This window comes from Lichenostomus cassidix, chromosome W (genome assembly GCF_008360975.1).
Source record: "Lichenostomus cassidix isolate B80296 chromosome W, HeHo_3.0, whole genome shotgun sequence".
Lineage (NCBI taxonomy): Eukaryota > Metazoa > Chordata > Aves > Passeriformes > Meliphagidae > Lichenostomus > Lichenostomus cassidix.
In genome coordinates this window covers 10,690,997-10,714,063 of record NC_139510.1, presented here as the reverse complement: position 1 = coordinate 10,714,063, position 23,067 = coordinate 10,690,997, and the positions used below count along the sequence as shown (strand labels likewise).

The 23,067-nt window shown below is 49.4% G+C and overlaps 1 long non-coding RNA gene across 2 annotated transcripts; it reads left to right on the top strand.

Annotated features, from left to right (window-relative positions):
- Positions 1–473: 473 nt before the first annotated feature.
- On the top strand, positions 474–22,324 carry LOC146425489 (uncharacterized). Of its 2 annotated transcripts, XR_014846554.1 has the most exons (3): positions 474–620; positions 717–818; positions 22,059–22,324. It is a non-coding gene; the product is annotated as an uncharacterized LOC146425489 (long non-coding RNA). The 2 variants fall into 2 exon arrangements; XR_014846553.1 differs by having other exon boundaries at positions 474–818.
- The last annotated feature ends 743 nt before the right edge of the window (positions 22,325–23,067 follow it).

The following is a 23,067-nucleotide window of genomic DNA, read 5'->3' as shown; positions in this document are numbered from 1 at the left end:
TATTAATGGCTAGTTTTCCCACTAGTTTTCCATACCCTTTTCCCTAGGCAGAAATATAAAACACATTCCAAGGGCCCCTATCCTATCTTGGTTCTCCCTGGCTACAAAGGTTGAAAACAGCTCTTCGAGACACATTTTGATAAACAAAATACAGCTAGTACCAAGGGGGGGAGGGGGCTCCAGAAAAGCGTTGAACCAGAAGGGGGAATTACCTCATCACCTGTGCTTCTAATTGAGAATTCTTGTCAATTATGCTCATTTGCTAAACTTATAAAACTGTATTCACACCGTGGGGGGGGTGGGCTTTTGTGGACATTTTTCCATATTTGCCCCTGGAGGCCTCCAATAAAGACCAGCTTTTATATTACCTCCTTGTCTTGGGGATATCTTTTTATGCCATCCCATCTTTGGGTTTTTTTCCTTTTGTGCCTGGGATGGTCACTACCCACCCTTCGCCACTCTCCCCCCCGGCTCCAAAATCTCGCGATAGCTGGTAGCCATCCCAGGATTTCCTGCGAGAGTTAGGGGGGAGAGAAGGGGAGCTCCGCCCCTTTTCCAGCCACACGGGGATTTGGGCAGCGTGGCAGCACAGGTCTCTGTGAGCAGAGGTATTGTTGCACGTGAGTTTGCCTGGGTTTTTTTTTCTTTTTCCTTCGGCACTGTGACTGGGTTTACTGGCTCATTTTCTCTGCCTCTCTGCTGTTTTGGGAGGCCAGGGCCAGTGCATGCCGCGCCAGGACCCAGGACCGGGGTACCCAGTCCCCTGCTGGGAGCAGCCCCGCCTCTTCACAGCCTGACCCAGGGACTAGCCATCTTTGGTGAGCTCTCCAGGGGAGAGATTCCCTGCTCAACCCCCCGCTGTCACCGAAATCTGCGGGAAAATAAGAAAAAACCCTCTAACACTGTATTTGAAGTGATAGAGAATCAGGCATTACTTTATTTGCTGGCCAGGATGTGCCTAGGAAAGTATTCCAAGAACACATAACATCAGAGAATTTTCTCCCGAATTTTATACAGTCAAAACCCCTCCTGGAGATGGTGTCTGGTGAATGTCTGAGATAACCCCATGACCTGCGGATGTTCGGTGGGTGGCCACAGTGTCCTGCAGATGGTCTTTATGGTCTTTATCTTTCTGGTTATCTTCGGGGTTACTCCCAATCCGTGGTATGTTAATCCCATCTCCGTAGGGTGATATTATATCTCTTAAAAAAACTAAAGAAAAGCTCCTTTCCCCAGGTAAAGTCAATTAAAGCTAGCTAGAGAGATACAATAAAATTTCAATGTGTGTCATGTTAGAGGAAAAATACATATCACTACCTTCCTTTGTTCGCTCACTTACCCATCTGGGATTTGAGCCTAGGTTTGTCAGTCTCAGGCCCTTGCTGGGATGGTTGACTATTCCAGACAAAATTAGCCAGACAAAATTATTCTGAAAATATAAAAGAAACCATTTAGTATTTCCCATCTTAGCGTCTCTGATTTCTTTGCAGCTTTATCTGCAATGGATTAGTTGTTTGTCGCATTGTCCAGAGTGTTTCTTCTGGGTCTGGGGCTGGTTTGATTCGCGAGTAATGGATCCAGGAGTCTCCACCTGTTGTTTTTACTGCTGTATGAGTAGTTAATAGAACTTGATAGGGTCCTTTCCACTTGGGCTGAAGGGGTTCTTCACGACCGGATGTAAACCCACTCTCCTGGCTGATGAGGGTGCACTTGAATATCCAATGGAACTAGTGAGGCTGAAACGACAAACTTATGCAGCGATGAAAGTGTTTTTCCCAAAGAAATTACATACTCTTTCAAATGATGATCACCCATTACATGATTTACCCCAGGAACCATCACGGTTTGGTAAGGTCTTCCATACAGGATTTCAAATGGGCTTACCTTTTCTTTGGAACTTGGCTGAATTCTGATTCTAAGTAAAGCCAAAAGCAGAGCCTGTGGCCACTTAAGCGAGGTTTCCTGACAGATTTTACTCATTTGTCTTTTTAGACTTTGATTCATTCTTTCAACTCTGCCACTGGATTGTGGTCTCCAAGGAGTATACAAATCCCATTTGATTCCTAAAGTTTTGGACAGGTTTTGCACAATATCTGCGATGAAATGGGGTCCCCTATCAGAGCACATTCCTAAGGGGGCTCCGAACCGAGGTACTATTTCCTTTAACAATATTTTAGTAACCTCTCTAGATTTGTTGGTGGGACAGGGAAAAGCTTCAGGCCATCCAGAAAATGTATCAACCAAAACTAGCAGGTATCGAAATCCCTCTTGCTGAGGTAATTCAGAGAAATCAATTTGCCAATAGTCACCTGGACAATTTCCTCTTTTTGTGGTTCCAGGAGAAGGTCTTTTGTAGGACTGAGGATTGTTCTGCAAGCATATTTTACATTTCCCAACAATACTTTTAATGATTCCAGTCATTCTTACACTGACTACTTGTGGCTTTAAGCTATCAATAATAGCTTCTGCCCCCCAATGTGTTTCCTTATGCTTGTCTTCAGCTATTTGTCTCATTACTGCTTGAGGTACTATAACTTGTTTTTGTGATGTCACCCACCACCCCTCAGAGTTTAGGTGGGCTTTTAGGTGTTCAGCTAACATTTTATCATGGGTTTGGTATTCTGGGGCTACTTGTGGAAGGTTCATGTATTTTGATGGAACAACTATAAGGATGCTTTTCTCTGCCACCTCTTTAGCAGTTTTATCTGCCAATCTGTATCCAGCATTAGTTGGTGTATTTCCAAATTGATGAGCTTTACAGTGCATAACAGCGACTTGGATTGGTAGCTGAACACTATCCAGAAGTTGTTTAATAATATCTCCATACTTAATAGGAGATCCTTGTGCTGAGAGGAGCCCTCGTTCTTTCCAGATAGCTCCATGAGCATGTACCACTCCAAATGCATATTTAGAATCAGTCCATATGTTGACCTTCTTACCTTTAGACAATTCTAAGGCTCGCTGCAGTGCAATGAGTTCAGCCTTTTGTGCAGAGGTGTTAACAGGTAATGGGTTGGCTTCAATTACCTCAGTCTGGGTTACTACAGCATACCCGGATTTTCGTTTTCCTTCCCGCACAAAGCTGCTACCATCTGTGAAGAGTTCCCAATCTGGATTTTCCAGTGGAGTGTCCTTCAAATCTTCTCTGCTGGAATAAACTTGTTCAATAGTTAGAAGACAGTCATGTTGTATGGCCCCTTCGTAATCTGGTGCACCTTCAAGGAACATAGCTGGGTTAAGGGCAGCTGTAGTTTTTAACTCCACATCATCTTGTTCCAATAGAACGACTTGATATTTAAGCATTCAGCTAGGGGATAACCAGTGGCCCCCCTTTTGTTCCAGGACGGATATGACCATGTGTGGAACATAGACTAATTTTCTGGCCCATGGTCAGTTTCCGAGCTTCTTGTATCAGAAGGACTGTTGCTGCCACAGCTCGAAGACAGCTGGGCCACCCCTTGCTCACATTGTCTAGCTGTTTAGAAAAATATCCTCCAGCCCTTTTGCTTGTGCCCAACCTCTGAACCAACACTCCTAAAGCAAGGTGCAAACATTCATGCACAAACAGTTCAAAGGGTTTGGTCAGGTCAGGCAATCCTAATGCAGGGGCAGACATCAGGGCTCTTCTTAAGTCTCTGAAAGCTGTTTGACATTCTGGAGTCCATTCTAGTATTTCTTCTGAGTTTTTCAGGGTGTCATACAAGGGCTTTACCAGAAGCCCGTGTCCTAGGTTGCAATGTACATGTAGTTAAGTATTCTATTACCACCAGCTGTAGGCCGTTAGCTGCTATCACCTGCTAATGACCCACCCCGGATGACAGGCAATGGGCCATCAGGGACCCACCGTGTGACTCATGGACTTATCTCATCCCATTGTGGGATGCTCTGCCCAGGAGGGAGGAGCCAGGTGTTCCCACCTGGATATAACCTGGCCTTGGAAATGCCTGAGCGAGCCCTGTCTACTGGGTTCCCAGAGGACAAGAGCTACCACTGGACCTTCAGCTGGAGACTAGACCTTCACAGGATCACCGCTTCAACTGGACTACTTCAGTTGGCCTGCTACCACCACCCTAACAGGGTGTTAGGTTGTATCTGAATTTGTCAGTGATTTTCCTTGTATTATTTCACTTATTTTTAATTTCAATCTGGACTTGTGATCTCCCACTGGTTTGTTTTCAAACCAACACATATTTTGGCGCTCAATGTGAGGCTCGACCTGGGGAAACTCAGAAATCCTATCACCATGATGCTCAGCTGATCTATATGGGTGCTGTATCTTGCTCTCTATATTTTTCCTCAAATGGGAAACTATCTGCCTGTCGTGTTGGTTCTGTTGCGACCAGGGAATGGCATGAAAATTGCTCTATTGGTTTATTATGCCTATTGCGTGGTAACCTGTGAGGCAATGAATACCATTCGGAACGTATACTCAATTTTATCTGCCTGGCCTAATCTGAGCCACTACGTCTGGGACCTCCTCAGCAATTGCACCCACCCTCTGGGGTTAGGAGGAGAGACCAGTTTCTTCCAGCCTTTCAGGTCAGGCACAGTCATTTTTGACAATATTGAGTTCTCTCTGGATGCTAGGGATGGCATAATGTTTTTGTCAGTTCTGTTCTCTTTGACCAGCACCGTGTACCTCATGCTGAAGATCAGAACATTATTTTGTCTTCTTGAGGAGGAGAAACAAAGCAAATCAGAACAGCCGAAGCCCGTAGCAGTTGCCCCCGTCCAGAAAAAGAAATCCAAGAGCAAATCAGTCCGCATAGCGACTGATGAGGATGCGGCAGGACCATCTCACCAAACAGAAGAGGCAGAGCCGGAGATCATCACTCGCTCTCTATCCCTGGGGGGGCTGCGTGACCTACGGAGGGAATTCACCCGGCAGGCAAACGAGTCCATCCTGACCTGGCTGCTCCGTATCTGGGACGCTGCAGCTAACGACACCATTCTGGACGGAAGTGAGGCCAGGCAACTGGGATCCCTGTCCCAGGATGTGGTTATTGACCAGGGGATTGGGAGAACCCAGGAAACTCTCAGCCTCTGGCGGCGATTGCTGCTGAGTGTACGGGACAGATACCTCTGCAAAGAAGACCTCCAGATGCACCAAAGAAAATGGAACACAATAGAACAAGGTATCCGATGCCTGAGGGAATTGGCCGTACTAGAGATCATTTTCTCAGACAACGAGAGATTCCCCAAGAGCCCAGATAATGTCCAGTGCACTTCACAAATGTGGCTAAGATTCGCGCGGCTCGGACCAGAGATATACCCTCGTTACCTGGCAACACTGCAGTGGAGGGAAGGCGAAGACCAGGTGGGCGTGTTAGCAAACAAACTGAGAATTTACGAGGACACTGTCACCGCTCCACTACGCACCCAGGTCTCATCGGTGGAAACAATCCTGGCCGAGCAAGTCCGGAGCTTGATTGAAGAGAATCAGAAACTAAGGAAAGAGCTCAAAGAAGGATTTTTCCATGCCACACCGAAACCAACCCGAGTCTCTGCCATCAGGAGCAGACGTCCCCCAGCCAAGGAAAGAAGACAAACTCCACGACGTGACCTCTGGTTTTTCCTGCAGGAGCATGGGGAAGACATGAGAAAGTGGGATAGGAAATCCACCTCCTCCTTAGCAGCCCGGGTACGTGAATTGAAAACAGAAACATCCACTTCAGGAGGCTCATCTAGGTACAACACTGCCCCAGTCTCTTGTGGACAGAACCCCAGACAGAACGGAAATGATAATATGACTGATCCTCTTGAAGGGACCTCAGGAACACATTTACAGGAGAAGAGCATCATGCACCAAAAACAGGATTAGAGGAACCCTGCCTCTAGCCAGGTAGAGGAAAGGGATAACCGGATCTATTGGACTGTGTGGATCCGATGGCCTGGCACGTCTGACCCACAAAGATACACGGCTTTGGTTGATACCGGCGCTCAGTGCACCCTGATGCCATCCAGGTATGTGGGGACTGAATCCATTTCTATTTCTGGGGTGACAGGAGGATCCCAGCAGCTGACTGTACTGGAAGCTGAAGTGAGTTTAACTTGGAATGAGTGGCAGAAACACCCCATTGTGACTGGTCCAGACACCCCATGTATCCTTGGCATAGACTATCTCAGGAGTGGATATTTCAAAGACCCAAAGGGACATCGGTGGGCTTTTGGGATAGCAGCCGTAGAGACGGAAGACATAAGACAACTGAATACCCTGCCTGGTCTCTCAGATGACCCATCTGCTGTAGGACTACTGAGAATTGAAGAACAGCGTGTACCAATCGCTACAGCAACAGTGCCCCGCCGGCAATACCGCACAGACAGAGACTCTGTGGCCCCCATCCATAAGATGATTCGGGAACTGGAGAGCCAAGGGGTGGTCAGCAAGGCTCACTCACCCTTTAACAGCCCCATATGGCCGGTGCGTAAGTCCAGTGAAGAATGGAGACTGACAGTGGATTACCATGGCCTGAATGAAGTCACACCACCACTGAGTGCTGCTGTGCCGGACATGTTGGAACTTCAGTACAAGCTGGAATCCAAGGCAGCAAAGTGGTATGCGACCATCGATATTGCCAATGCGTTTTTCTCCATTCCTCTGGCAGCAGAGTGCAGGCCTCAGTTTGCTTTCACCTGGAGAGGTGTGCAGTACACGTGTAACCGACTGCCCCAGGGGTGGAAGCACAGTCCCACCATCTGCCATGGACTGATCCAGGCTGCACTGGAAAAGGGTGAGGCTCCAGAACATCTGCAGTATATTGATGACATCATTGTGTGGGGGGACACAGCAACGGAAGTATTTGAGAAAGGAGAGAAAATCATCAGAATTCTCCTGGAAGCCGGTTTTGACATCAAGAAGAGTAAAGTCAAGGGACCTGCCCAAGAGATCCAGTTCCTGGGAGTAAAGTGGCAAGACGGACGGCATCAGATTCCTTCTGAGGTCATCAATAAGATCACCGCGATGTCTCCACCAACCAACAAGAAGGAGACGCAAGCTTTCCTAGGCGCCATAGGCTTTTGGAGAATGCACATCCCTGAGAATAGCCAGATCGTGAGTCTTCTCTACCTCATAACCTGCAAGAAGAACGATTTCCACTGGGGCCCTGAACAGCAGCAAGCCTTCACCCAGATCAAACAGGAGATCGCTCATGCGGTAGCACTTGGCCCAGTCAGGACAGGACCAGAGGCAAAGAATGTGCTTTACTCTGCAGCCGGGAGCCATGGTCTGTCCTGGAGCCTTTGGCAGAAGGTGCCTGGTGAGACCCGAGGTCGACCACTGGGATTCTGGAGTCAAAGTTACAGAGGGTCTGAAGTCAACTACACTCCCACCGAGAAAGAAATCTTGGCAGCTTACGAAGGAGTCCAAGCCACCTCAGAGGCGATCGGCACAGAAACACAACTCCTTGCACCCCGACTGCCAGTGCTGGAGTGGATGTTCAAGGGAAGGGTTCCCTCTACCCACCATGCCACTGATGCCACGTGGAGCAAATGGATTGCCCTCATCACGCAGCGCGCCCGTATTGGAAACCCGAATCGCCCTGGGATTCTGGAAATTATAACAAACTGGCCTGAAGGTGAGACTTTTAAATTATCTTCAGAAGAAGCAGAGGAGCAAGTAGCACGTGCCGAGGAAGCACCCCCGTATAACGAGCTGCCGGAGAGTGAAAGACGCTATGCCCTCTTCACCGATGGGTCCTGCCGAATTGTAGGCGCAGATCGGAAATGGAAAGCTGCAGTATGGAGCCCCACACGACAAGCTGTACAGGCAACCGAGGGACAAGGTGGATCGAGTCAGGTCGCAGAGCTTAAAGCCATCCAACTGGCTTTGGATGTTGCCGAACGAGAGAAATGGCCAAGGCTTTATCTCTACACCGACTCTTGGATGGTGGCCAATGCACTGTGGGGATGGTTAGATCGCTGGAGGAAAGCTAACTGGCAGCGCAGAGGAAAACCCATCTGGGCTGCTGAGATTTGGCAGGACATCGCCACCCGGGCAGAAAAGCTGACCGTGAAAGTTCGACATGTGGATGCACATGTACCTAAGAGTCGGGCTAATGAAGAGCATCGTAACAACGAGCAGGTGGACCGAGCTGCCAAGGTGAAAGTGTCACAGGTGGATCTGGACTGGCAGCACAAAGGAGAATTATTTCTAGCTCGTTGGGCCCATGATGCCTCTGGTCATCAAGGGAGAGATGCGACATACAGGTGGGCTCGTGACCGAGGGGTGGACTTGACCATGGACAACATCTCACAGGTCATCCACAGCTGTGAGACTTGTGCCGCAATCAAACAGGCCAAGCGGGTGAAGCCTCTGTGGTATGGGGGACGATGGTCAAGGTATAGGTATGGGGAAGTATGGCAAGTTGACTACATCACCCTTCCCCAAACCCGCCAAGGAAAGCGCTATGTGTTGACCATGGTGGAAGCAACCACGGGATGGTTAGAGACCTACCCTGTGCCTCATGCTACTGCCCGGAACACCATCTTGGGTCTGGAAAAGCAAGTCCTGTGGAGACATGGTACCCCTGAGAGAATCGAGTCTGACAATGGAACCCATTTCAAGAACGGCCTCATAAGCACCTGGGCTAGAGAACACGGAATTGAATGGATATACCATATCCCCTATCATGCACCAGCTGCCGGGAAAGTTGAACGGTGCAACGGACTACTTAAGACAACTTTGAAGGCACTTGGCGGGGGAACCTTCAAAAATTGGGAACTGAACTTAGCAAAGGCCACCTGGATGGTTAACACAAGAGGTTCTATCAATCGAGCCGGTCCTGTGTCGCTGTTGAGCAGCTAGCAGAGTAATGAATGCATCGGTTCTCAGTGGCAAGAAGGAATGACCTTTATTGTTTTGATTTCATCACATTTATAGAGTTCTCAAAAGTCACCCAGATTGGTCAGTCAGAAGCCTTCCCCCAGGCCTGATTGGCCAGGCCTGCACTGCCCAAGTTCTGGGACACTGTTCCAAAACATCCAAACTTTATCTTTATTTACAAAACACAAGAAAACTTCTCATGGGAAAAACTGTGCTAGCCACAGCTCCCCCTTTTTGTTTAAGAACAGAAGGCATTGCTTGTGAGCCCCAGTGGATCAGCATGAAGGATCTGTTTGGTAATGGCCAGTTACCAAACAGAGCCTGGTTGAAACTCAAGGGGTCTGTCCGGAGGTGGCCAGCCACCGAACAGAACCCGAACCAGATGCTGATTAAGATGGTCAAAGAGGCCCCATGCAATACCCTAGATAAAAGTATATATAAAACTAAATCTACATATAAATCTGTAATTCAACAAAACATGCTTTCAAAGTCCTTGCTTTCTGACTCCATGAATGAGTTTCAGTCTCTGCTTGTGGATGGACCGGCTTCTTGGTCATCATCAGCAGGATCACTCGGTTGGTGTCCGGCATTCTGGCTGTTATTTTGAGGTTGCTGGTTCTGTCTCGGGAGCCGCAGATCAGGGCGGACACATTTTGCAGGCAGCCATCGTACCCCAATATCTGTGGAGACGCAAGCATACCCTCGACCCCAAGCAATAAGCTCATGAGGGCCTTCCCAGGTGTTAGTAAGTAGGTTCCGTACCCATACCTTCGCCCGGGGCAAACACAACTCGCCTGATGACTGCAATGAGAGAAAATGGTTCAAAATCACAGGATTATTCGAGTTTGGTGGCACCGTAAGATGATTGATTGTGTACAAAGCTTTCTCCAATCGACTCTGTGGTGTTTCCCCATGCATTCCCCCTTTTTGCCTTTCCAAGACACGCTTCAGAGTACCATGAGCGCGTTCCACAATGGCTTGGCCAGTAGGAGAATGCGGAATACCGAACGTATGGTCTACACCCCATAGGTGCAAAAACTGCCGCGTCTTCTGTGAGGCGTAGGCAGGACCATTGTCGGTTTTCACAGTGGCTGGCACCCCCAGGACTGAGAAGGCTAATTTCCAATGGGCAATGGCATCACGACTTTTCTCTCCAGTATGGGCAGTCGCCCACATAGCTGAGGAGAAAGTGTCAATAGACACATGCACATACTTGACTCGGCCAAATTCTGGAATGTGTGTCACATCCGTCTGCCACAGCTGCAAGGCCTTTAGACCTCTGGGGTTCACCCCCGATGGCAGAGGAGCAGCGAGTCCGTGGCAGTCAGCACAAGCACTGACAATGTCACGAGCCTCAGTTGGCGTCAATTGAAACTGCTTCTGCAGGGTATGTGCACTCTGATGAAAGAAATTGTGCGATGCCTTGGCTTGTGCAATTTTGTCAGGCTGAGGTGCCACCCATGCAGGGTTGGCTAACAGGTCAGCCCTGGCATTGCCTTCTGTTAAAAAGCCTGGTAAATTGGTGTGGCTTCGAATGTGCAGAATATAATATGGATGCACTCGAGCCTGAATCGCCTTCCACAGGGTTCGCAATAGCGAAAACAGAGTCGCGTTATTGACTTCTTTTAGAAGTGAACAATCCAAACGTTTGGTTATGTCTGCTACATAAGCAGAGTCGGTGACCAAATTCAAAGGCACCTGAGAGAACCGCTGAAAAGCCATGGCAACTGCCTTCAATTCAACCAATTGAGCAGAGCCTGTCTCGTGGCCTTTCAGCACCTGCCACTCAGATCCTTCCTTCCAGGTAACAATGGCCTTTCCTGTTCTCCCAGAACCGTCCGTAAAGACGGTGGGTCCATGGACCGGCACCCGGCTGTTCTTTGGCCACAACATGAGATTGACCGAATTTGCCAACTGCAGCAATTTGTGACTGGGCAGATGATAAGCAATCTGCCCTGAGAAATTTTGCAGTGCACTTTGCAAAGGAGCGCTATTAGCAAGACTCCATTCGAAATTGTCCCGTGGTACTGGGACAACAATCGTTGCGGGATCAGCCGCCATCAATTGTAAACACCGATATCGGCATTTAATTATCAGGCAGGCTATCAATTCGAACAATGTGGGTGCTGTCTTTTTTGGCTGATGGGGCAAAACGACCGATTCCAGGATGTGCAAAGGATCATCCCATTGTTTGTTCCACTGGCCAATGATACCCGTAGGTTGGAGGTCTGGAGCAGTAATGAAAACAGTGATATCAGTAGAGGGATCCACTCGATAAACCTGATGAGCGGAAACAGCTTGCTGCACTTCGTTCAGCACTCGTCGCGCCTCGGGAGTCAATTGTCGAGGTGAGTTTAGGTCAGAGTCCCCCTTTAAAATATTAAAGAGTGGGGAAAGTTGTGCGTTGGTCAGTCCCAAATATGGGCGTAACCCGTTGATGATGCCTAGCAATTTTTGGGCATCATTCAAAGTCTTAATAGTGTCTGAGAACTGCACCTCTTGATGCTGTATGGTTCGATCCAAAATTTTGACTCCCAAATATTTCCAAGGAAGCTGTTGTTGAACCTTTTCCGGAGCAACTTGCAACCCATAGGAATGCAAGGCATCGAGCAGTCGAGGCTGTAACCTCCGCAACTCATCCTGGGTGGCTGCTGCCACCAGGATATCATCCATATAATGGTAGCAGAGTGCCTCAGGAAACTGCTCACGGATTCCGGACAAGGCCTGCGCGACATACCATTGATAGATGGTCGGGCTATTTTTCATGCCCTGAGGTAACACTTTCCATTGAAACCGCTTTACAGGCTCAGCATTGTTAATTGCAGGCACGGTAAAGGCAAACTTTGGTCTGTCATTGGGGTGCAAAGGGATTGTAAATAAGCAATCCTTCAAATCAACGATCAAAATTTCCCACTCCGTGGGAATCATCGTGGGTGAAGGCATGCCAGGCTGTAAACTCCCCATACTTTCCATCACTGCATTGACTTTCCGGAGATCTTGCAACAGTCTCCATTTCCCCGATTTTTTCTTAATCACAAAAACTGGGGTGTTCCAGGGACTGGTAGAAGGTTCTATGTGTCCCTGTTTCAGTTGCTCCTGAACCAGCTGACAAAGGGCGACTAATTTGTCTTTCGGCAAGGGCCACTGTGGTTCCCATATTGGTGTTTTTGTCAGCCATCGTAAAGACAGCGTGGAATATGGTGCGCCCTTGCACACAGTGACCCCTATAAAAAATTTGTCGTGATCCGCACCCCCCAAGCTGCCAACACGTCCCGTCCCCAGAGGTTCACTGGAGCTGGAGTGACATAAGGCCGAATGGAGGCCGTGTGTCCCTCTGGATCCTTCACCAACACAGGTCGCTTACTCAATCGACTCTGTGTTGTTTCCCCCAACCCCGCGATATTCAGTCCCACCGGGCACAAAGGCCACGTAGGAGGCCACGAAGCGGCGGAAAGGATCGTTGCATCAGCACCTGTATCGATCAAACCTCGGACTCGAACTCGATGTGGACGTGCTTTCGGCATGATGAGGGTACATGTCATCTGTGGCGACTCATTGGAGATAGATGCAGCCCAGTAGACCTGCGGAAGTCCTGGCAGTTCAGTGCCGTCACCTCCGCCAACTTGCTGGTCTACCCTGGAAACAGGAGACTCACAAGGCAACAAGTGAGCAAGACAAGTGTGCGCAGGAATGGTGACAGGAGGATCAGGAGTGGAAACCGTAGCATGAATTTGGCCCTTGAAACCAGAATCTATGAACTCTGGAAGAACCAGGATTCCTTGGCTAGTGGCCTCAGGCCCTGCCATAAGCAGTGCACTGGTTCCCTGATCCAGGGAACCATCCACCTCCAAGGGAACCCTGTGGGCATCGTCAGAGTCTAAGACGACTGTTGCTGCGGTGTAGGCGTTGACTCGGGCTGAGCCTTTGGTGCCTCCTCCACATTGACCGGGTAAGCCTGGGCCATCACCTTGTTCTGGGGGAACTGCTGTGATGGGGGGCAAATCCCCCTCTTTGCACCCCTCATCACGTTTCCCGACAGGGGTCGACCATCTACATGGTACTGTGACCTGCAGTAGTCTGAAGTGTGACCTGGCCTACCACACCTCTTGCACTGAGGAGTCTCGGTCCCTGAATTTCCCTTCTTCCCGGAATTATCTTTCTGTTTAGATTTGACCCGTTTCCGTTTGTTCCCAGATTTGGGCTGTTTTTTATCCTGATCAGCGGGTCCCTGATCTGAGGACAAAAATGCAGCCAAGGCAACTTTTCCCTGATTTTCGGACTGCACCCTGGCACAAGCTCGCATCATGTCCTGCACAGAAGGATCCCCCGGTAGGGCATTGATGATCCTTCTACATTCGTCATTGGCATTGTCCCTTGCTAAGTGTTTCATCAAGATCTGTCTCGTGGACGGATCATCAACCTGCTTTTCCAAGGCTGCTGCCAGCTTCTCAAGAAATGACATGTAAAGTTCAGATTGCCCCTGCCATATCTGTGTATACCGTGTTTGTGGGGCAACTACCTCAATTGTTTTCAAAATGGCTCCCATACCGAGCTGTTGGGCTTGCTCCAGGATCCGAGGATCCCAGGCAGCTTGAACGTTGGGGTTGGAGAAAGGTCCCTTACCCATGAGGACATCAACCCCAACCATGCGCCTAGGGTCCTCGGCAGGCAAAGACACATTTTTCCGCAGCTGATCCTCGACCAGCGCTTTCCAATTGTCCTCAAAGGCACTGTATTGTACGGGGTGAAACAGCACCTGAGCCAGATACATAATATCAAATGGAGCAAGCAAATCACTATTTATCATTCTAAGAACTTGCATCACTGCCGGAGAAGACACCCCGAATGTCGCGACCTTGGTCGCCAGGTCATTTGTCACGCACCAGGCGATGGTGGAATGGCTGTTCCTTGTGTCCATAGCATCTGGGCCGGGCACATACACTGGAAAAGCCTGAGCGTCCCCCTGAGGGAAGCCATCACCACCCGAACCTGCCACAGCAGATTCGCACCCCTCCTTCTGTTTGGGTAATCCAATCTTCTCTAGAAGTTCCCAGTCCCCAGCCTCCAGTGCACCCTGCTTCACCGATTCCCAGAACTGCAGGGGGTCGCGCGGGCGAAAAACCCCCATGCCGTTACGGCGTCTCCAGGGGTTCGACAGAGCCCAATGCCCTTTCTTTCTCGTCGCCCGCGCGAGCCTCCGCCCAGGAGGAAGAAAACTCTCCTCATCATCGTCCGAGTCGTCGGAGCAGGGCTTGCAATCAGCACTCCCCATCACAAAGGACGGCGAGCGGCCGGAGGCAGCGTCCCCGCCAAGAAACTGCACGGTGACCGGGACGGGGGAGGGGCAGTGAGACGGCGGCGCCACCGGCGCGCCGCCGGGCGCTCCGGCCACGCCCGCCGGCACAGCGCCGGCACGCTGCGCCAGGGCCTCACTTGCCACAGAACCCGACAGGGGAACCGGCACCCGCCCGGGGCCAAAGCAGCCCCTTGCCGCCGGCACCAAGCCGGCCGTCGGGCCGCCAGGAAGTCCAGACCCCACTCGGAAACCCGGGGGACGGACTCCCTGGGCAGCCCCACACGGACCGTGGGGCCTGCACGAACAGACCTCCATCCGCTGCCGAATCTCAGCCACCTTGGCCAGCAAATCATGGAAAAACGAAAGCGGAGGAAAAACCATCGTGCCCGGCACGGACGCCACGTCCGCCGAGCCGCAGGGAAGCCGGGCCGGCCCCGCACCCGCGGGAACGCCAATCAAAGCCCCCGCGGCGGAAGCACCGCTCGCCGGCGGCTCCCCCTCCGGCCCCACGACCGCCCCGGGGAGTGACCCCGACTGCCGGGCCCCGGCCGCAGCCGGCGGCTGAGCCGGCGCCTGCTCACACGACCCCGACGCCACGGGACCGGCCGCACCCGCGGCCACCGCGGCCCGGGGCTGCGCCGCCGGCGCGCCGGGCGGGCTCGGCAAAACGCCGGCCTCTCCCGAGCCGGCCGCCGCCCGCGCGGAAACCCCCGCGCCGGCCGAAACCACCGGCAAATCCGGAGCCGGAACCTCCGCAGCCGCAAGCGGCTGGCCCGCAGCCAAAGCGAGCAGCCAGGACTCCCGGTCCTCCGCAGCACTCCCCACCCCCACCCTACCAGCCCCCGCCGCACATCCCGGCTGCCCATGGGGGAGGGGCAGCCCGGCGCCATTCCGCAGGGGAGGGGGGGGTTTCTGAGGCTGCGCACATCGCGGCGGCAGAGGCGGGGGGACCTGCGCGGCGGCCGTGTCAGAGCCGGCCCGCGATCCACCATCCCCCCGGAACCCGGCCAGCTGCTCCGTCGGGTGGACATAAGTGCGCTTCGGTAGATCAGCTGGAGAAACAAACTGAGGCCTCGCGGCCGCATCCGCCACCAGGGACGGGACGTCAGAATCCGTCTGGGTCGGCGCGTCCTTCACACACCGCCCCACGGCCGAGAGCAGGGGCTCCACGCCCGCGCAAGCCGAGAGCTGCGAGTCATAGAACGCCTGCCCTTCCAACGCGTCCCAAATGTCTCTCCAAACCTCATGAAAGCGGACCGTAGATCGATCACCCCGCATCCACTCCATGACCAAAGCGCGGCTGACCACAAACCAAAAATCACAGTCCAGCGCCACATCCCAAACGGCCCGGGACACATGGCCCGCGACCCAGTCCAACAAGGCCCGAGCGACCCGCGGCGACTGATCGGACGCAGGGTCATCCTCAGAGACCTCCAAAAAGGCCCGCAAGAGCCCATCGGCAGGAATGGGGGGGTCCATGTCCGCATCAGAATCAGCCATGCCTCAGGGCAGGCGGGGTGGGGGTCGGGCCCGGGGGCAAGACTGCCGCGTACCTGCAATTGAACGCAGTACACGTCGGGGTCACCAGATGTCGCTGTTGAGCAGCTAGCAGAGTAATGAATGCATCGGTTCTCAGTGGCAAGAAGGAATGACCTTTATTGTTTTGATTTCATCACATTTATAGAGTTCTCAAAAGTCACCCAGATTGGTCAGTCAGAAGCCTTCCCCCAGGCCTGATTGGCCAGGCCTGCACTGCCCAAGTTCTGGGACACTGTTCCAAAACATCCAAACTTTATCTTTATTTACAAAACACAAGAAAACTTCTCATGGGAAAAACTGTGCTAGCCACAGTCCTGCCCAGTCCAAACCTTTGCACACAGTGGATGGAGATAAAGTCCCTGTGGTACACATAAGAGGTTTTTTAGGAAAGACTGTTTGGATTAGTCCTGCCTCAGGCAAAGGCAAGCCCATCCGTGGGGTTGTTTTTGCCCAAGGACCTGGTTATACTTGGTGGGTGATGCAGGCAGATGGGGAAACCCGTTGTGTACCACAAGGAGACCTTATCTTAAGTGAGAACTGTGTAGATGGTAATAGAATAAGGGGTGGATAATGTCCTAGGTTGCAATATAGATGTATTTAAGTATTCTATTACCACCAGCTGTGGGCCGTTAGCTGCTATCACCTGCTAATGACCCACTCCGGATGACAGGCAATGGGCCATCAGGGACCCACCGTGTGACTCATGGATTTATCTCATCCCATTGTGGGATGCTCTGCCCAGGAGGGAGGAGCCAGGTGTTCCCACCTGGATATAACCTGGCCTTGGAAATGCCTGAGCGAGCCCTGTCTACTGGGTTCCCAGAGGACAAGAGCTACCACTGGACCTTCAGCTGGAGACTAGACCTTCACAGGATCACCGCTTCAACTGGACTACTTCAGTTGGCCTGCTACCACCACCCTAACAGGGTGTTAGGTTGTATCTGACTTTGTCAGCACTTTTCTTTGTATTATTTCACTTATTTTTAATTTCAATCTGGACTTGTGATCTCCCACTGGTTTGTTTTCAAACCAACACAGCCCGTAATTAGGAATCCACAAACGACACCAGCCCACCATCCCTAGGAAGGTTCGTAACTCACGTACAGACCTTGGCTCTGGAATCTGACAGATTGCTTCCTTTCTTTCAGTCCCAAGACTTCGCTTACCCCAGGAGATGGTGAATCCCAGATAGGTTACATGTTCTTATGCGATTTGGGCCTTCTTCTTGGATACCCTGTAACCAGCTTGTCCCAGAAAGTTTAGTAAACTTATAGTCATTTCAACACAGTCTGCTTTAGTCTTTGCAGCAATCAGGATATCATCAACGTACTGCAGCAAAGTGATTTCTTCATTCATTAATTTCCATGTTTCTAATTCTTTTGCTAGTTGGCTACCAAACAAAGTGGGACTATTTTTAAAGCCTTGCGGAAGAAAAGTCCAAATTAATTGGGTTTTACGACCTGTTGAGGGGTTTTCCCACTCAAAAGCAAACAAGGGTTGACTTTCATTATCAAGGGGTATGCAGAAGAAAGCATCCTTAAGATCTAACACAGTGAACCACTCATCAGACTCTTTGATTTTGGTTAAAAGTGTGTAAGGGTTTGATACCACTGGGTAAATGTCTTGCACTATTTGGTTAATGGCTCTGAGGTCTTGTACTAGTCTATATTCATTAGTATGCGGCTTTTTTACAGGTAAGATAGGAGTGTTGTATACTGATTCACATTCTCTCAATTGCCCATGTTGTAGAAATTTTGCAATAAGTGTTTCTAATCCTTGTCTGGCTTCTAACTTTAAAGGGTATTGTTTTTGCCTTACCGGTTTTGCATCAGGTTTTAGTTGTATCCTTACTGGTTCTGCTGCTTTTGATCTCCCTGGAATGTCAGTGGCCCACATTGATGGATTGACAGCCTTGTTCACTTCCTCTGGGATCTCCTCTGTAGTGTCTGCTTGCTGTAACAACATAAAAATCTGGGCTTCCAGAGCTTTACTTTTGGGAATACACACTTGTATTTGTCCATTTTTAAATATTATTTTTGCATCTAACCTACTTAAAATATCTCTTCCGAGCAAAAGCATTGGGCATTCAGGCATATATAAAAATTGATGAGTTAACCACATTTTTCCTATTTTAAATTTTAGAGGTTGAAAGAATGGCAAGTTTTTGCTTTTCCCAGTGGCACCTGTGACATTTACAGTGTTTTGGCTAAGAGCCCCTTTGCAAGTGTTTAGAACTGAGTAAGTTGCACCTGTGTCTACTAGAAAATCAACTTGTTCGTTCCCCAATGTCAGAGTAACCAGGGGGTCAGCTGGGGATGACTTCCCCGGTCCCCGTCATGCTTCATTTAACTCTAAAAGTCTTACAGTTTCGTTAGGGGTGTGTCCATTCTTAAATGGGCAGTCGCGCTGCCAGTGACCGACTTGTTTACAATTTGCACACTGATCTTTACCCAGGCCACGAAAGCTGTCCCTCCCTGGCGTTTCACGGGAGCTGCTTCTCCTTGGGAGTCCCTGGGAACCACCCCTCTTTGGGATTCCCCGGTAACTGCCCCTCCCTGGGGTTTCAGGATGACTGCCTCCCCCTGAGGCATCATGAGGACTGTCTCTTTGGCCTCTTATAGCTGCTATGATTTTAGCATCTCTAATGTCTTCTCTGTTGCTGTAAACTTTACAGGCTATATCCAGTAATTTGTTTATATTTCTAGAATCTTCCCCTTCCAATTTTTGAAGTTTTACTCTAATGTCTGGAGCAGATTGCCCCACAAATATTGTTGTTAACAGCAATGCATCCCCTTCTCTTTCAGGGTCCAGATTAGTATATTTCCTGGCCACATCTAAAAGTCGCTGATAGAAGTCAGAAGGGGGTTCATCTTTTCCTTGGACTATTTGATACAGCTTTGATATATTTATAGCTTTTGGGATACCATGCCTTATGCCAAACGCAATCAACCTCTGATACCGAGTCAATAGCTCCCTGTGCCCTGGGTTATTGGGGTCCCACCACGGATCTGTCTGTGGGAAATGCTGATCTAAGGTTCCTGGCTGAGCATTCTGAGCATGGAGTCTCTCTGCTTCTTGTCTTGCTTTTGCCAACACCATAACTTTCTCTCCCTGGGTTAGCAGAGAATCCAATACCACTTGAATGTCTAACCAGTCTGGCTCCTGCGTTCTAATAATAGTCTCGAAAATCTTAGACACTTTCTCAGGATCTTCCCTGTATGATCCTGCAAGCTCTTTCCAGGATCTTAAATCTGCTACTGAAAACGGCACCTTAACAGTAACTGGTCCTTCTGCCCCGGCAGCTTGCCGGAGTGGCGCTTGAATTACCCTCCTTTCCCCATTCCTGTCTCTTATTCCATTTCGGGTTCTACTTGCCACCGGACTCAACGTCCCTTCCCCTTCAGCATGCCCACTCGCTCCCTCTTCATCCCGTGCTGCGGGAGGCTCCCCAGCGGATGCCCCCTGTCGCTGTTGAGCAGCTAACAGAGTAAAGAACTCAGTTCTCAGTGGCAAGAAGGAATGACCTTTATTGTTTTGATTTCATCATATATATAGAGTTTTCAAAAGTCACCCAGATTGGTCAGTTAGAAACCTCCCCCTAGGCCTGATTGGCCAGGCCTGCACCGTCCAGATCTTGGGACACTGTTTTTAATAACATCCAAACTTTATTTATAAAACACAAAAAGAATTCTCATGGGAAAGACCTGGGCTAGCCACAGCCCCCCTTTCCCTTCTTCGAGGGGAAACTAAAAATTCAATCTCTTCCTCTACAGAATCATGCTTCTGACACTTCTTCCCACCACAACATTGCACACAACTATATTCCAGAGATTCACTTTTATTATCCTTCTTTAAAGCCAGTATCACAGACTGCTTTGTTTCCCTAGGTAGCAAACCACATTTCTTCCTTAAATCTAAGTAATTTTTCAGCTCACAGAACAAATCTATGTAAGGTATTTCATTCCACTTTTCCTTTTTCCGGCAATATAGCATTAGCTGCAGGATTGTTTCAGAATCTAAACACCCGTTACAAGGCCATTCTTCCTTATCTAATAGATAACTCGGCCACCAGCGGTTACAATATTCTATTAACTGTTTACGGGTTAAAGAGGGGCCTTTAAACTTTTTCCAATTTTGCAAAATACAACCCAGGGGTGAACTCCTGGGTATACCTCCTTCCCGAGTAGGTGAAGATAACTTTGAACCCATATCGAATTGTGTAGCTACCAACAATGCCAGTTACACACACACAGGTGTCGCAGAGGTATACTTATTAGCACATGCAGAGAACAGCACACAACGATTCCACAATCATTCAGAATGTTTCAACACTCAGCAAGTTATTTATATTTCGCGGGCGTCCCCGCGTGGGTTTTTATACCGGTAAAACACACAAGTTAACAGGTAATTTACATACACACAGTGCACTCACACGCATTCAAAAATTCAAAAGCACCGGAGCAAACTCTGTTCAAAAAAGCTTTTCACAGTAACCTAGGCAGGAGACTTGAACTCCAAAACACTCTGCAATTGCGTTTTAACTCGGTCTCGGGACTCGAACCCGAAACCGCGCGGCGGCTGGACACCGAGACTCTAACTCGGAACCGACACAATCCGAGACTCTAACTTGGAACTAAAGCAAGTGAGACTCAAACTCAAACACTGGGCTCCGAGACTCAAACTCGGAACTGAGACAACCCAGATTCGAACTGGGAACAAATGCAACCGAGACTCGAACTCGGAAACACAGGAAGATGACACCGAGACTTGAACTCGTAACCAAGGCAACGGAGACTTTAACTCTGAAACACAGGGATTCGGCGCCTAGACTCAAACTAAGAAACCGAGAAAACATGCATGCATCACTAGTGATTTTTCTCAGTATCTAATTAAACCATTACCCTTGTATTTTACCCCAAAGTAATACCTTAAACAAAAAAAGCACGGGATCTTGTGTTGAACTCACCGGATTCCGGGGACCGAGAGGTCTCCTGGATGAAATCTCCGTGCGCGCTGGGGAGACATTCACGTTCCCGGAGTCCGTGGAGTGATCAACAGCCTCGTCCCGGTGGAGTCGCCAAAATTGTCACCGAAATCTGCGGGAAAATAAGAAAAAACCCTCTAACACTGTATTTGAAGTGATAGAGAATCAGGCATTACTTTATTTGCTGGCCAGGATGTGCCTAGGAAAGTATTCCAAGAACACATAACATCAGAGAATTTTCTCCTGAATTTTATACAGTCAAAACCCCTCCTGGAGATGGTGTCTGGTAAATGTCTGAGATAACCCCATGACCTGCGGATGTTCGGTGGGTGGCCACAGTGTCCTGCAGATGTTCTGTTAATGGTCTTTATCTTTCTGGTTATCTTCGGGGTTACTCCCAATCCGTGGTATGTTAATCCCATCTCCGTAGGGTGATATTATATCTCTTAAAAAAACTAAAGAAAAGCTCCTTTCCCTAGGTAAAGTCAATTAAAGCTAGCTAGAGAGATACAATAAAATTTTTAAAGTTATATTGTTTCTGACACCGCGGTTTTTCTTCTTCTGCTCCAGGATTTTAGCTACAGTGTAACCCAATACCCTGTGCCTGCTGGGACACACTGTGGCTCTGGCCACAGCTGCAGAGTTCCTGCTATCTCTTGCTTGCTACACTGGGTGAGCCAGCCCTGCCGTTCCAGCTTGCTGCTCCGAGGTCCCTGCTATAGCTCATTTTGATATCCAGAGGGGGCACCAGGATCAGCTCCCCCTGTGAGTTTGTCGGAAAACAATATAACTTTAGAAATTTTATTGTATCTCTCTAGTTAGTTTTAACTTGACTTTACCTAGGGAAAAGGAGCTTTCTTTAGTTTTTTTAAGAGATATAATATCACCCTACGGAGATGGGATTAACATACCACGGAGTGGGAGTGACCCCAAAGATAACCAGAAAGATAAAGAACATTAACAGAAGATCTGCAGGACATTGTGGCCACCCACCGAACATCTGCAGGTCATGGGGTTATCTCAAACATTTACCAGATGCCACCTCCAGCAGGGATGAAGGTATCTGATCCGAAACAGGAATTATAAGAAAAACTGAAGAATGAAATACCTAATTAGCATCAGAAGCGAAGACATTCAGATCCAATAAGAAACCTGAATATCGGAGGTTACTCAACTCTGGTCCAATGAAACTTTAAACAGTGTATCTCTATGAGGTTTTGACTGTATAAAATTCGGGAGAAAATTCTCTGAAGGCATGTCTTCTTGGAATACTTTCCTAAGCACATCCTGGCCAGCAAATAAAGTAATGCCTGATTCTCTATCACTTCAAATACAGTGTTAGAGGGTTTTTTCTTATTTTCCCGCAGATTCGGTGACAAGTTCATAAAGGAAACTCCTTCTCCATCCATTCCTGCCAGCTGTGCCCGCCATTGCCGGGTGGAGAGAGACGGCCGAAACTCGCACCACAGTGCCCCCTGCAGCCGCAGAGGAATCATCGCACCTGCCCTGCCCGACCGGGAGCCAACAGCGCCCCTGCCAGCTGTGACCGTAACTGCACCAAAGGGGAGGGTGTGTGACAGCCCAGAGAAGGCTGTTACTGGGTTTCTGGTTTGTTTGTTGTTCCTATTGTTGTTGCTTGTTTGCCTTGTTATAAATACTAGTAATGAACTGTTATTCTTTTCCCATATCTTTGCTTGAAAGCCCCTTGATTTCAAAGTTACAATAATTCAGAGGGAAGGGGGTCATATTCTCCACTCCAAGGGAGGTTCCCACCTTCCTTGGCAGACACCTGTCTTTCAAACCTAAACACTCCTATACTAATATCTCAAAAGTGTGTTGTTTTATTTCTAGGCTCTTTAAGGCATCGTTAATACAAAGGCTTGGGATGACTCTTAAACTCCCTTTTTCCTACTATTCTAGACCCTTGGGATATCCGTGTGAAGACAAAACAAACTCATTTGAGATAAAATCCACAGCTGATAGTTTGGGTAGTGTCAAAGCCTTCTCCACCTTTAAAACTGGGATGATCCTGCAGAGGAGACTGGCCCTGATGCACACCCAGATGCAAGCATGCAGCCCAGTGCTGGCTCCCTTTGTTCTCTGCCAACCTTTTAATCAACAGCCAAGGTTCAGAGAAGAGGACTAATCTATCCTACAGGCCAAGCAGAGGATGCTGAAATGTGCTAGATGGCACAAGGACATGGGACGTGCTAAGCCCACCTTGCATTGAGAGCTTCAAGTTGGTGCGGCCAAGGGGTTTCCTGACGGATGAAGAAGCATGAGGGTAATTAATGGAAATCTCCTGGCAGGTGAACAAGCCTGGAAAAGACTTACCTTGCCCTGCAGACAGCTGTAGATGGGGAATGAAATAGTGGCACAGCAAAGCATTGAGGCACAGCACCTACAGAGCACAGCACTTGTTCTGTC